The sequence below is a fragment of the Gossypium hirsutum genome, chromosome D06 (genome assembly GCF_007990345.1).
Source record: "Gossypium hirsutum isolate 1008001.06 chromosome D06, Gossypium_hirsutum_v2.1, whole genome shotgun sequence".
NCBI classification, from domain to species: Eukaryota; Viridiplantae; Streptophyta; class Magnoliopsida; order Malvales; family Malvaceae; genus Gossypium; species Gossypium hirsutum.
The window spans coordinates 54957372-54970236 of record NC_053442.1 but is presented as its reverse complement, the minus strand read 5'-3'; the positions used below and the strand labels follow the sequence as shown (position 1 = coordinate 54970236).

The 12865-nt window shown below is 35.4% G+C and overlaps 1 non-coding gene across 1 annotated transcript; it reads left to right on the top strand.

Moving 5' to 3' along the window:
* Positions 1 to 11596: 11596 nt before the first annotated feature.
* Positions 11597 to 11703, top strand: LOC121218931 (small nucleolar RNA R71). The gene has a single exon (XR_005915413.1). It is a non-coding gene; the product is annotated as a small nucleolar RNA R71 (small nucleolar RNA).
* Positions 11704 to 12865: the final 1162 nt, after the last annotated feature.

Genomic DNA, 12865 nt, shown 5'->3' with positions numbered 1-12865 from the left:
TTTAACGACTTTGGAGACAGACACAGACTCTTCATACTTAAACCCATGTACTCATCATATCTTGGCTTACTCATAACAGACACATTAACACATTTCCATTATCCAGACATAAGCATCATTTAACATCAAAATTCATGTTTCATACTTTGACCACGAAACTTCATGTTATCCATACATGCATTTTCATAAATCTTATGTTCCTCATCAGAGTCATCACATCATACTTTACTAGTTTCTATTTCACAATTTGGTTACTTAGCATAGAAGTTTCTAGAAGGCATATTATGCATGCATGAGTCAGTTTAAGGACTCACTTGATAAGCTCAGAGGTAGTTTAAACTTCAAATCTAGCATTTCCTTGTGAAATGAATAGTTTAGGCTCCAGATTCATCATTCAGCCAGATACTATAGCCTCATATGCCTTGGTAAACAGAAACACTTTGTCTGAACCCATTCAGGTAACCTATATCATCACTTTAAACCCAGATGTATCACTAAAACTTATTTTTCAAAGCATACTTACAGAGTTGTGTTCTCGTGTCAAGTAGAGTGATGAAATGTACCTTGATGGGAGGGAAAATCACTAACAAAAATTGAGGTTTTAGACTCATCTTAGAGAGATGTTCCAATCTACTTTTAGCCCTAGTTCTTAAGAAAAAAGATAACTCTCCCTTAACTTAACCCGAATGTCCTTTTAACTTAACTCAAGTCTTTATGGGAACTTAGTAAACGCCACATCAATATTGAGCTGTCTTATCCAAAATTTTCCACTTTTAATAAACTTATCCGATTACTCCTTTAGCCTTTAACCTTTCTAATTCACATTCGATTAATTCCTAACCAGCACCTCCCACATTGGCTAGCATGAGACCACATTGGTCACTGGATATACTATATCATTGGAGTGGGCTCATACCTTATAACCATTCTTTTCGTAATTACCACTTCTATTTCACTTATCATCGTAATTTGATTTGGAGTCCTTGTTTATTTATTCTCATGTCAGAGTTCGCCAGTTCTATAAGCCGAAAAGGGTTTTTGGGCAAACACTACTTTGCCAATAGTATTTCTTTATACTATGCGCCATAGTCATATATATTATTACCAGTACTCCTTGATTGGTCTTACTTACCTTTCTGCAAAAGTAATCATAAGTTTTGTTCTTTTAGAATATCCTATACGTTGTACATACTAGAGTTCACCATGGGTTCCTTTCTTTTTGCTCAAAATCTGCCAAACCAGGGCATCACTAGCACCCTCAGAAAGTCTTTGCACTTTATGGAATCCTAACATTGGGCACTTGAAACTTACCCTTAAGCCTTACTTTTATAAACAACATCTAAAAAGTCAGGACTTCGCTGGGCGTGATGTTTCATGTATGCTCACCCAAAACTAATCGACAATTTTTTATCAACTTATTCATCACAGTACTCTGACCTAAGGGATTTGTTAACACATTCGTTTCAGAGTATAATACTTCAAAATTAAGACCCTCTATAACCTTAGTATAGATATATGAATGAGTACACCCTGGATCAATCAAAGCGTAAATACTGTTACCATGAAAAGAAAAATTACTAGTTATTACTTCAGGTAGATTAATATCCTCCTTAGCTTTCATCAAATAAGCTCTTACTGATGCTCTAAAACTTGACTTACTAAGATTTTTCCTCTATGCTCCCTTTACTAAACCAAATTTAGTTGTCATTCTAGATCTACTATCATGCTGAATCTTTTAAAGGCTTTTAACTGATTATTTAGTGCTTAATTCAATCTTAGATGGGCAATCTTTAACCATATGATCTTTGGATTTACATCCAAACATGCTCATAAACGCTTCCTACATTCACCACCATGATTCCTACCACAATATTTACATACACTCCTAATCATTCTAGAACCACCAGAACTTGCCATAGAAGTAGCTAGTCTACTGAATCCTTCACGTTTGAAACTTGTAAAATGTGGATCTTTTCTTAAAGCTGAAAATTTTTTATCTCTAGGTTTATTAAAACCTGTTGGTGAGGGAGGACTTGACCTACCTCTCTTCATCCTTTCTCTTTCAAAATTCACGTTTTTATTTCTAATGATCTATTCCATCTTATGGGCTTTTATTGTCATTGTTGTAAGTGTTTTACATTCAACTGCTACAACCAGTATAGGAATTTCATCTTTTAGTCCCCATTCAAATTTATCACACATTTCTTTTTCAATCTGAAACATGTTCTTTGCATAGAGACTAAGTTTGAGGAATTCACTTTCATATTCCATAACTGTCATTCTCCCTTGCTTTAGATGCAGAAAATATTTCTTCATCTATTCAACATACATCTGATTAACATATCTTTCTCTAAAATTTTCTTTAAAGAAATCTCAATCAATCATTTTCTTAGGAGTCAACTAAACAAAGTTTCCCACCATTGATAAGCTTTTCCTTCTAACAACGATATAACACATCTAAGACTATCCTAAGAAGTACATTTCAATTCCTTTATTACCCCACACAAATGAGATAACCATTGCTCAACCACAATGGGATCATCACCTTTATCACCAAGGAACTCATAGGCACCTCTTTTCCAGATTTCTCTTACAGAGTCAACCTTAAGTGGATCCACAATAAGTACTAAAGGAGCAGGATGTGTTGGGTGAACCACTTTAAGTTGTAGTTGTTGCTGCTGTTGTGGTTGAGGCTCTTGATTATTTCCCATAAACTGATCGAATAATTGTGTCATTATAGTGAAAAACACATTCATGAATGCATTTCCTAAAATTTCCATATTATTAGTAGTAGTAGCTTGCTCTTGCGTAAGCATATGACTTTTCATCTCTTTACTCGTGGCCTCTCTAGAACCGTCAAACATTTCCTTATATCACTACAAAAGAAATTCTAACTTAATACACAACATAAAAGACTAAGCGAGAGGCATACTATGCATGATAGAGTGTGACACAACCATTAGTTTTTCAAGAATCGACTAAACTGTGGATTTGATACCAACTTGTAACACGTCAAACTCGACCCTTTAAGAGGACCCGAGTATGACATGTCACATTAGAGAAATAATATATTTTCAAAATTATTTTTGGCGTATACTTCATAAAACTAGGATTCTGTATTAAACATTTAATAAAATAATAAAATAATGTGTAAGCCATATGGCGTATAAGCTTTAATAAGATCATTTTCATTCTATGAAATATAACACTAATAAAGCATTTCATATCTCAAATGAAGCTTCATTAAAACATAGTTTATCAATATAGGTTTTGAGTACAAATTATTTCTAAAATACAATCAAACATCACCTCTATCATAATGTATAATACAAAATAACAGAAGTCTCACAGCAACAGATGTCCTCTGGCGTAGTCTAACAGAATGTCTCTATTGAATAATAAGCCTGAGAAGGAAAAAGAAACGGGGTAAGTTCAAAAGAACTTAGTGAGTTCCAGAAGAAATCTTATCATTAACCACTAATACTTCAATCAAATCACATCAAAGAGTCAAACACAAGCACATAGTTCGCCAGATGGCGAGTACCATACATAGACAGTCTATACGTCGTTTTACTATTCCTTTGGTGCATACACTACGCCCATATAACCATACAGATAAACCTTTTCAATTCCAACCATGTACCCAAATCCTTATTCAGATTCATATCATATATTCCATTCATATTCCTTTGTTTGCATCATTAGTCATGATTTTCCAATCTGGTTTGCAACATGCATTTGCCCTACCAGAGGCTACATAACTATTTTCATGTATCGCGATCTGCCAGTTCAATGTATATCCCATTGAAGGCATTGCCATAAATATCATTCCTTAATATCATTTCCATAATTTAGACCATATCATTCTTGTCAAAAGCAGAAGGTAATGACTTAAGCATGGAGAATGATTCTTACACTTTAACACAAACATTACCGACTCAGTTTGACAACTCTGAACAACCACTTTTCATATACCCACATTTCACCTTTATAGAGCATAAGTACTTACATTACACGAAATATAAAACATGAATACCACACACAAGGAAGTATGAAGGAACTCACCATAAATACAACAAAGTTTATATAGTAAGACCTTTGCCATTATCACTCAGACCTTTTACAGTATCTTAAGCTAAAATGTAAATAATTAAACTTATCAGAACATTACACCATTGAACCCAAATATGTATGCAAGAAACATTAACATTTAAACCAGAATCAATAACCTTCCCTCGTTACATACTAATCTAATACTTATGCATCCAGAGTTAAAAAATATGTAAATAACTATGAAAATAACCTAGGGTTCATCAGTATTTACCAAATAGCTAAAACAAATGTAGGAGTTGGCTAAATATAGTGAACCCAACTTCAGACAAGTTTCTGGGCTTAAGCTTTTTAGAGAATGTAGAGAAATTCAAGAAGAAGATGAATGCAAAGAAAATGTAAAGTTTAACAATGAGACGCTAATATCCTTATATACCTAAGCACGAAAAAAAAGTTTAAAGGAAGGATCATATTATTCCACTAACGCTCTTGATTTTTGTGGTTAAGTGCACTTATCATCATTTAAGTCATATCAGCTACAGTATCTTAGTTCCATTCTAACCAGTTCTCACTTGGCTAACTAAATTGTCTTATTAAAATAATAAACAAATCTATTAACTACAAAACTTAATGAATTCGCCTAAACTTCTGGGATGGCATATACTCAACAAAAGAATCCACCAGCCACAGATCTTGCTAAAACACGCAATCCGCCAAAACGCAGGATTTACCAATTGGCGCATACACAAAACACTATACTTAGACAAAACTAACACTTTACTTTCTCAGAGCTATGCTTAATACCATAACACAATAAGCAGTAACCAAATACAGTGCCTTCGCTAGGTGGGCTATTACATTCGCACTCAAAATTTGGTGACACTACTTATATGTCGAATAATGTGCCATCTATACAGACTATAAGAGCCTCAAGTACCTTCTCACATAGAAAGAACTAAACTTACGACAAAGAAGGTTGATAGAACTGCTGAAGGACTATGATTGCGAGATAGAATATCACCGAGGAAAGGCGAAAGTGGTTGCAGATGCCTTGAGTAGAAAGTTGATGAGTGAACTGTGAGCTTTATTCACACTTTTGAATGTGATAAGTGATGGGGGGACTACTCGCAGAACTGTGAGTAAAACCAACCCTCTTACAATAAATAAAGAAGAAGTAATCCATATATAAGGACTTAGTGAGGTGGGTTCACCAAGTAGAGCAGGGAGGACAGGGAGACTTCGCACTGAATGAAGAAGGGAGACTTTATGTCCAAGAGAGACTCTGCGTACCTTGTGATAAAGAGATTCGGCATGCAATTCTTACTAAAGCTCAAAGTAGCCCTTACACAATGCAACTAGGGAGCAATAAGATTTATCGTGACCTTTGCGATCTATATTGGTGGCCTAGTTTGAAGCAAGCTATCATAGATTTTGTGGCGAAGTGTTTGTTCTGTCAGAAGGTGAAAGCAGTTCACCAATTTCCCTCAAAATTGCTACAACCACTCAAAATTTAAGAATGAAAGTGGGAAATGATCACTATGGACTTTGTTTTAGGCTTGCCCCTGACTTCGACAAAGAAATATGCAATATGAGTGATTGTGGATCGCCTCACGAAAATTTTGCACTTCCTAGAAGTTTATACAAACTATACATTACAAAAACTGGTAGAACTGTACATCACAAAGATAGTACGACTCCATGGCGTACCAATTTTCATTACCTTTGATCGAGATCCTCGATTCACTTCAAGATTTTGAAAAATTTTACAAGAAGCTCTAGGTTCAAAACTTAACTTCAGTACTGCTTATCATCCTCAAACAGATGGTCAATCAGATTGAATGATACAAGTACTGGACGACATGATACAAAGTTGTGTGTTAGAGTTTGCAGGAAGTTGGGAACGTTATTTTCCTTTGGCAAAGTTCGCATATAATAATAGTTATCAATCAAGCATCCAAATGGAACCCTTTAAAATGTTCTATGGAAGAAAATGTAGAACCCCCTTGTGTTGGGCAGAACTGGAAAAAAGACATAGTTGGACTAGAGCTAGTTCACAAAAAAGAGGATAAAGTAGAGATGACATGTGAATGACTCAAAACAGCGCCAGATAGACAAAAATCCTACTTTGATTTAAAATGACGAGACATTGAGTACCAAGTATGAGAGCAACTGTTCTTGAAATGGAAGAAAGTTTTAAGGTTTGGGTGAAAAGAGAAATTAAGTTCAAGATTTGTCGGTCCATATGAAGTGGCTGAAAGGATTGGTCTATTGACTTATCAACTCAAGTTGTCACCAGAACTTGAGTGAATCCATGATGTTTTCCATGTGTCCATGCTAAGGAAATATTGTGCGGACCCATCCCATGTTGTGTCAGTAGATGAAATTGAGGTACGACATGATCTAACATACAATAAGAAACCAGTAGAAATTATATCTCGTGAGGAAAAAGGCTTGCAAATCAAGAGAGTTCTTTTAGTCAAAGTGTAGTGGAGAAACCACAAAACCAGCGAAGCCACTTGGGTAATTAAGGAAGTAATGAAGCGTTACTATCCTCATTTGTTCTAGCATAGATAATTTTAAGGATGAAATTTCTTAAGAGAGAGAGAGTTGTAACATCCCAGAATAGGGCCTAGGAGTTTAAGGCTTGGCAAATAGGTTTACGCCAATAGGCCTGACGAGTTGGTGTTCGCCATTAGGCCTATCGAGTTGGGACCGCCAATAGGCCTGGCGAACTGGGGTTGTCAATGGGCCTAACGAGCTATGATTATTGTTTTGGGCTGAAAGTCAAAGGTAGGAGTAGTTAAAGGGTAATTATACCAACATTAGGAGGACAACTTATTTTTCTCTTCGTAACACCATCCATGCATGTAACTATTTCCTACTTCTACTACGACTAGGGTATCCTAAGAACATCAGAACACTTAGTACCTATAAGTTAAACCCTTCCAATTGGAAATTCATATTCTTTTGAACGATAAAATTCTCTTAGATCTCTTCATCGATAATCTTGTTGTCAAGTTTCTACCAAGAACCCAGAACTTAACTCTTAGGATCTAAGGTAAAACTCTATTTCTCTATTTGTGTTGTTGTTTTGAAGTAATGAAGAATGGTTCGCAAAAAAAGGAAACTAAGTTTGCCAAAAGATTGGTATGTGCGAACCTAGGTTCACTTGTGTTTATGTATGAGTTTTCATGAGCTCTGACTGTTAAGGACTTGTGTATGTTTGTGAAATTGCAAAACTGATAGAATCTTCTACAAGAAAAGATAAAAGAAAAATGAAGCTTGTTTAAAGTTTTCAACAAACTAATGAGTGTTCAGGGATCGCTACATATATGTGTGAACCATAGTGTTAATCAAGAGCTTAGGATTTTAACCTAAGTTATTAGAGTAATTCTTTCCTAAACTCTGTTTTGTCAATATGTTAAATATGTGTTTTTATGAATAGTAATATGCAAGCTCTATATTACGAGCTAGTTATGAACTATCATCAGCGAGCTCCGCATGACTTCCAAGCTTATGTTTAAGTAAATATTTTGAAATTATAATTTTCTAAATTCATTGGATATAATGGCATGCCATAAGATTCTGAGTACTCACCTTATGTTTTGTGTTTTGGGTGAAAGGCCTTGGAATAGGTTAGGAAGGTAAGGGAATGTCGGGCTAAGCTCCATTCAATAGGACACGTTAGTGTGTTTGGTAAATGCTTAGCTTTATCTTAAACTTATAGGACATGTTAAGGCTCATTAAGTTATTTTGAGGTGTTATAAGGAGATTCACTTATCCAACAGGAAAAAACATGTGAATAATATTGTGTTTTCCAAAATATTATGTTTTACTATTTTAAGCTATCTGACAGTGAGTATCCGCGAACCACACTTCGCGTAAGTATGGTGAACCCAGTTTGCAATTTAGTGACTTTGCAAAAGCTTTTTTTTTTAACTTATGTTTGTGCGTGCTATGTGGTTATTCTTTCTTGTATCTTCATTGAGTTCGCAAGAGCTCATTCACTCCTTTCTAACCATTGTAGATAGTTAGATCGCATGATGGGTAGCAGTGAGGTGAGTGATCCAAGCTAAGTATAAACACTAGAAATGTAGTACAAGCGAACTCTAGACATAATGGCAATGTGGGATTCTACTTAGGCTTAGAGATATCTTTCTATTGACTTCGACGTTTGCACTAGGACTTTGTTATTTTTATGTTTTCCTGTTTTTTGTTATGTTTCTAATTACAAACCAATAATAGTTTATATACACATTTGAATTCTAAGTATATAAAAATAAGTTTGATTGATGCTTTCTTAATTTACAAGTTCATACCTAAGTAATTAAATTCTAAACATAGTGTTTGCCATAAACAATAGCATGATATAGTCAATCTGACAAATTTATATTGAGTTCGTTATGGTTGCTACGAAGTGACAGGGTTGGTGAACTGTACATAGCACGAACCCTAAGAACTGGTGAACTGGTTTTATGAAACCTTAATAAATTTCGATACGTAGACTAGGATGAACCATGAGAACTGAGTTTGCGGTATCTAAACATGTAGGGGGAGTTCGCAAAACATACCCTGTTTAAATAAGTTTTACACTACGAGGACTTAGAATGTATGAGCTATAGAAAGAGTGAACCTTGATGTTGAGATACGTATTTTGTTTAATTGAACTTAGAATTCCACCTAATTAAAAAGATAGTTTAAGGGTATGGATGAAAATTCTTATATGATATTCCGTTACATATTATTAACTTAAGCATATTTTGTGTCTTAACTTGTGATGTGATGGAGGTTAGGTTGGTTGTTAGTGGAGAGTTACTTAGATAGCTAATGTGGCGCTCCATAGCTCGGGTTCGGTAACTGGACCGACTATAGTGTTTTACAATCAACATCCAAGGTACCTCTATTGGTCTATTCGCATCTGCCTTCTTTGACGCGGCATAAAATTTATGCATAATCAGAAGGTGCACCGAATTGTTCAAGATTGCACAGAAATTATCCCATAGAAGAAACTGAATTGTCTCTCATGTCTCACTTTGCAATGCACTTATCAATTCAAAACCTCGTTTTTGCAGAGGGATTTTTTGTTAGACCTCTTGAAGGTTATTATTGAGCTCATTTTCTCGGATGTGGGCATGGTTATCCGCTACAGATTCACTATCAGAAAGGTTGCTATGCATGGTTTTGAGGCTATGGAACAAGGGATCGACAAGGAATTCACGAAATCTTGAAAAAAGGGGTTGCGAACAGTGATTTGGCTGGTTATGACGGCTTGGAGGGTGTAGCTACTGGTAAGAGCAATATATAGAGGCCATCTAGGGCTTTACTTTCCATGCAAACTTGGTGAATATCTTTGAAGTTTGCATCAAACCAAGAGCAGAAAGTTTCCAAAAATGGCTTGTATATTGTGCCATGCCCCCTTTATTGTGCGGCATGTAGGCTATTTTGGGTAGCATGACATAAGGTGAATTTATGCCCTATTTGTGCTTCAAAGTGTGTGTGTCACATCATAGGGTGTCTATGGCATGGCATGATAATGTATCTTTATTTTTTCAATGTTGAGATAGTTGTGTCATACCATAAGGTTGTTATTGGCTTCCATTTGGCCTCTCCGAGACTTGTAAAAGGGCCTCGGTTGTATGTACTTGCACCCAACTAAAATCTAGCTCCTCTGTTGCTCTCTGAAGCCTATTTCCTTATAATTATAACATCAAATATTGAGTTTAATTCCTAATTCTTACAAATTAAAATCAAACTAATATACAATATTTACACTTTTTTCAGTTCGATGGGTTAAAATCTATGTTGTGCTACTGAACTTGTTCGACAATTCCTTGAACTTCACCATTGAATTCATCTGTAATTCTCAACCATCTTGGCTCTCCCAATCAATCCTTATATTGCTGGGATCTCTTCATTTATCTTGTTCCTTTGAATTACACTTACCTACATCAACACAACTAAAAGGATACCTTCGATCGAGGCTGGTAGGAGTTAAATTGAATAAAGTATAACATTCCTCCCCTAGTGATCCCTTACTTTGGGAATCACAGCCACATTTGAACACTTCTATCTCATCATGGATTTTTATGATTAGCTTGTTTTGTTCAAGAGCAATTGTCGATTTAGAAGTGGCCAAAAATGGCCTACCCAACAGAATAGGGATATTTCAATCTTCCTCAAAGTCGAGGACTACAAAGTCAACAAGGATTATGAATTACCATACCTTGACCAATACATCCTCGAGTACACATTTTGGATGTACCAAGGATCTATCGGCTAGTTACAGTTTTATCGATGTGTTCTTTAGCTCTCCAAGTTTTCGATAGATTGATAGGGGCATTAAATTTATGCTAGCCTCTAAATCACACAGGACCTTGCTGAATTGTCGATCCCCTATCTTTATTGAAATAATAAAACTACCTGGATCTTTTTAGCAATTAAAGCACTACACGAGGCATTAATGATAGTTCACTCGCCTTTTTTCATCTTTCTATGTTGTGCCATAGTTTTCTTTAGATACTTGGCATATTTAGGGATCTTATCGGTAAGCTTTAAGAGTGGCAGATTGACATTGAAGGATTTAAATAAATTCAGAAAACTTATAAAATTTGCATCATCTCTCTTTTGCTTGTCCTCTAGGTTTATTGGGAATGGTACCTTTGTTGTGCTCAGATTTGTGATTACCAGATCAAAAACCGGTTCAGTTATCTTCTCGATAAGCTCGTTTAACTTGGCTTCCTCCTTCATGGGTTCGCCGACCTCTTCAAGAACATTCTACTCTTTATGGATGGGCTCTTTTGGCTTTTCAAGTGTCTTCCCCAATCATAAGGTGATCGCTTTTACATGTTTCTTCCTATCTCTCTGAGGATTGTTTTTCATGTTACTAGGGATGCTTTTGCCATTTTGCTTTGGAAACATAGTCATTAACTGACTCATTTGGTCGCAAAGACTGTCCATTCAGGATTTGAGTCATCTGCATATAGCTTGGACTTGTCAAATGTTCGTCTTTATTGTTTGCATTCACCTTCTAGTCCATCGAACTTTGACCACATGCAGCATGGTCATTCCCCACAGTTCTTTGTTGTAATGGTGGAGGTTGGTAATGAGAGTTTTGTTAGTTTTGTGCTTGATTTTCACCTACTTGGTTGCCTTCCCATTTGAGGTTCAGATGATCTTTCCAACTGGGATTGTAGGTATTTGAATAGAGATCTCGACCCTATTACCTATGTACCCAGTTTCTTCCAATTGATTTTTAGAATTTGGCTCAGCTTTCATCGATTTGACAACCGACACCAAATGGTTAAGCTTCTTTAATATCTGATGATATCTACCGTCTTCATCAATAGCTTTCACCATTAGAGGCTTTCTTTTTGTACGTGAATATTTTGTTTGGCTACATGTATGAATTCATAGCCATGTCGTTTATGATTTTGTAGGCTTGTTCATATGTGTGGAACATGAGAGATCTTCTGGCCGCTCTGTTTAAGCTGGATCTAATGTTACAATCAACACCGCTTAAAATATTTGGATCTAGAGCCACAATTGTAGGCTATGGTGTGGGCACTTCTTAAGCATCGACTTGTAGTGTTTTGATGTTTCGTACAAGGATTCACCTTCATATTGTTTAAAATTGGCGATTTCTCACCTAAGCTAAATGGTCCAACTAATAAAGAAAAAATTATGTAGGAATTTTTTTGATAAATTATTCCATGTGGTAATGGAACCTGGTTCTAACAAGTCTAACTAATTAATCGCATTGTCCCACAATGAGAACATAAATAATTAAAGATACATAACATCATCGAATACCCCATTGTACTTGAAGGTGTCACAGAGTTAAAAAAATCGCTTCAGGTGTTCGTTTGGGTCTTCCACCATGTTTCTTTTAAATTTTAATGTGTTCTAGATCATTTGAATAATGGCCACTTTTATCTCAAAATTATTAGCGTTAATTGCCGGCCTTTCTATGTTTCCTTGCGTCGCATTGAGTGTTGGTAAGGTATACTCGCGCAACGTCCTTTGATCCATTGGGACTTCTTCCCAGATATTTACTTGTCGTTCTCGTGGATCTTCAAATAGCGGATTTTCTCGGGGTAAATTAATTATCGCAGGTGGATTGATGTTCATTTACTGATGAGTGCGCCTGAGTAGTTGCTCCGAATGTGGATGTGGTTTAATTGGGGTGTTGGAGCTTCGAGTCGTAAGCAACCAAAAAAAATTCAAAAGGAAATTAAACAAATAAAAATAAATTAACAAAAATTAAAAATTTTGTATTTAAAGGCTTTAATGTTTCTATTTATCTTATTAGTTGTAAAGATATCTCCTTGATCTAGTGACGAAACCTCTCCAGCAACAACGCCAACAACTTGACTACCTATAAACGTATTATCATTTATAGTAAAAATATCACACCAAAAATATAAGAAATTAAACCAGCGGTGTCCGTAAGTATACGGGTCAAATTGTAATATAGTATATGTGTACAACAGAACACAGGAAGTATTTCGAGGATCGTACCCAAGGAAGGTTGGAATAAATCTATTGAAAACCTCTTTATAATACTAAGTCTAAATAGTAATAATTAAATCTTATATTATGATGAACCATAAAATAGATGAATATGAGAAATTAAATAAGTAAATAAAATAAGCAATAAAAGAAACAAAAAACTAGATTGATAAAACTAATCAAGAAGATTAACTCGTTTCAGGGTTTGTAATTAACTTCGGATTAGGGCTTTAGGGTGGATTATCTATTGATTAACCAATTATTACCTCCCGACCTCTAACTAATTAATCAATTGGTTAATACTCGC